The sequence below is a fragment of the Protobothrops mucrosquamatus genome, unplaced genomic scaffold (assembly GCF_001527695.2).
Source record: "Protobothrops mucrosquamatus isolate PMUCROS unplaced genomic scaffold, P.Mucros_1.0 scaffold2617, whole genome shotgun sequence".
Classification (NCBI taxonomy): domain Eukaryota; kingdom Metazoa; phylum Chordata; class Lepidosauria; order Squamata; family Viperidae; genus Protobothrops; species Protobothrops mucrosquamatus.
This window is the reverse complement of record NW_015388671.1, coordinates 71,497-74,664: the sequence shown is the minus strand read 5'-3', so window position 1 is coordinate 74,664 and position 3,168 is coordinate 71,497. Positions and strand designations below refer to the sequence as shown.

At 51.9% G+C, this 3,168-nt stretch overlaps 1 pseudogene; it reads left to right on the top strand.

Annotated features, from left to right (window-relative positions):
* LOC107296052 overlaps positions 1–1,885 on the top strand; it is a 3,468-nt pseudogene extending 1,583 nt beyond the window's left edge.
* The last annotated feature ends 1,283 nt before the right edge of the window (positions 1,886–3,168 follow it).

Sequence of the window (3,168 nt, the reverse complement as noted above, 5' to 3'; positions counted from 1 at the left end):
TGCTGAGGCACAGACCATTGTGACACACAGGGGTGCTTTCAGAGTAAAAAGACTCCAGTTTGGAGTAAATGTGGCACCAGGTATTTTTCAAAGTGTGATGGAAAACACACTAAGGGGCATTCCTGGGGTCTGTCCTTACTTCGATGATGTCCTTATTGCTGGAGATTCTGTGCACAATCTAGCAGAAAGACTAAGGGCTATACTGCTGCGGTTTAGGAAAGCAGGTTTAAAGCTTAAGAAAAACAAGTGCAAGATAGGAGTCACATCCACAGATTTTTTGGGGTTTAGAATAGATGCACAGGGCATTCACCCAGCTGAGTCAAAGTTGAAGGCCTTTCAACAGGCTCCTCGCCCTAAGTCAAAGGGCGAACTGCAGGCTTTTTTAGGCCTTCTAAATTTTTACAATGCTTTCCTACCTCACAAGGCTGCTGTGGCGGAGCCTCTACATAGATTGTTAGATAAACAGGCAGTCTGGCAGTGGACCAAGGTTCACGATCAGAGTTTCAATGAGGTAAAGGCCTTACTCACATCTCATAATGTCCTTGCTCATTTTGATAAGAGACTTCCTGTTTGCATCGCATGTGATGCTTCCCCTTATGGGGTGGGTGCTGTTTTGAGCCACTTGAAGGTTGATGGAACCCAGGTTCCAGTTGCTTATTATTCTAGGACCCTTTCTTCCGCTGAGCGCAACTACGCTCAAATTGATAGAGAAGCTTTGGCCATAGTAGCGGGTGTTAAAAAATTTCATGATTTTTTATATGGCAGGCATTTCACAGTCTATACTGACCATAAGCCTCTGTTAGGACTGTTTACCACCAATAAACAAACCCCTCAAATCATTTCCCCTCAAATGCTAAGGTGGTCCATTTTTTTGTCTGCATATGACTACTCACTAGTTCACAAACCTGATAAGGAGATGGGTCATGCAGACGGCCTGAGCAGGCTACCCCTGCCCCTTGTGGAGGCAGATCCCGCTCCTGCCATTAATATCCTTTCCATTCAGGAGCTGCCGGAATCTCCCGACTGCCCGAGATGTAGCTGCTGAAACTGCCTCTGATTCCACACTCACCCGTGTACTTTCTTGGGTACTATCTGGGTGGCCTGACAGGTGCCCAGGTACTGAGTTTCAAAGCTACTGGTACAAGAGGCACGAGCTGTCCACCTTTAAGAGTTGCCTGCTGTGGGGCAGCAGAGTGGTCATTCCTGCCTCACTGAGGTCTAGGATCTTGATTTCCCTTCACGAGGGGCATCCTGGCATTGTCAGGATGAAGGCGCTTGCGCGTAGCCACTTATGGTGGCCGGGTTTAGATAAGGATATAGAGGCTCATGTACATGGGTGTCACTTATGTCAGCGTTCTAGGCCGGAGATGCCACAGGCCCCAGTGCACAGGTGGGAAGAAACACTTAGGCCATGGTCACGTGTCCACGTGGACTATGCTGGGCCATTTCAGGGGCAATTCTTCTTGGTGCTTGTGGATAGCCATTCAAAGTGGTTGGAAGTCGTACCTGTCTCGTCCACCACTACCGCCAGGACCATCCAAGTGTTGCGTGGCATTTTTGCAGCTCACGGTTTGCCAGATGTCTTGGTTTCAGATAACGGCCCACAGTTCACGTCGGCGGAGTTCCAGGTTTTCCTGCAGGCCAATCTGATCCGGCATGCGACATCTGCTCCTTTCCACCCGTCCACCAACGGCATGGCTGAACGGATGGTGCGCGTCACCAAGGACGCCCTGAAGAAGCTGACTTACAGGGACTGGCACCACAGGTTGGCTGACTTTCTTCTTGCCCACCGCACCACTCCGTCCATGGCTACCGGGAAAAGCCCGGCTGAACTCCGCTGGGGTCACAGACTGACCACTAAGCTGGACAGGTTACATCCTGATAGGTTGGCACCTGTGGAGGCTCACCCACGGGCGCCACGGGGTTTGTCAGTGGGCACTCCGGTTTGGACCCGGAATTATGGTCCTGGCCACCCTTGGGTTCCTGCAGTTGTATGCAAGGTGACTGGGCCGTTGTCGTATGAGGTCTCCGTGGAGGGTGACCATATCCTGCGTCGGCATATCGATCAGCTACGAAAAAGACTGGACTCTTCTTCTCCTTCGCCGGGGTCTTCTCTGGGGGGGGAGGGGGAGCAGGAGGAACCAGGGGAAGGTCTGTTTCAAGGTTCAGCAAGTGTGCCAAACAGGAATTCATGGGGGCATAATTCAGAACAACCCTCACCACATACTCCAGCCAGGGAGTCACTCAGGGGGTATCCCAACATCCCACAAACACAATTCTGCACTCCAGACAGGGAGATTCACAGGGAGAGACCTCATAACTCAAATAGCACAAGAGAGCTGGCACATTACCAAGGGAGCTGGGCAAGTGCTCCCAGAAGGAAGTCTGAAATTGGGAAAACAGCAGAGAAGGCAGATCATAACTCTGGTTCACCCAGCACAGACTATGGGGTGGTTGGTCATTGGGGCACCGATGAAGACACAGACAACCCGGCCATGGGGCTTGGGAGTGAACAATTATACTCCCAAGATTGGTCCATTGTGGACCTGGAGAACTCCGCTGTCACGAGTGATGGGGAATGGGGTCCTAACAGGCTGGATAGTATAGCTGTAGAGAGAGTGCCACCTTGTGGCAGAAGGGAAAATCCTGGTCTGTGTAGCCCGGTGGGTAAGCAAGCAGGCCAGGCAACTGGAGCTAAGTCACCAGGACCAACAGGGTATAAGAGAGGGGTTAGCCCCGTTGTACCTGGGTCACATGGCAGCCGGGGGTGTTCCCCGGAATTGAGGAGGTCACAACGGAATAAAAGGTCCCCGAAGTATTTGGAGGATTTTGTGAGGTTGTCAACCTGTTGAAAAACTGTGGTAGCGTTGGCTGGACATTTCAAAACGATAGCACAGTACCCTTTATGTCAAGGGAAACACATGTGCGCATTATGCAGGTCTTCGGCCTCACGTTCAATCAGAGGTCGCGGGGGACTTCCGGTGGCAGGCGCCTTCGCTGGACGCAGCTGTTTGCTGCTCCCGCCTGTTTCTGCGTAAAAGCCGTTTTGACAGCCTGCATCAGCTGTCAAACGGCTTGATACCTTTCCCCTGGGCATAGGGGGAAAGGTGAGCTGCCCGAGGTAGGAGTTGAGTTCCCGAGTCGTCCCTTGTGGACGATGTAGGTGAG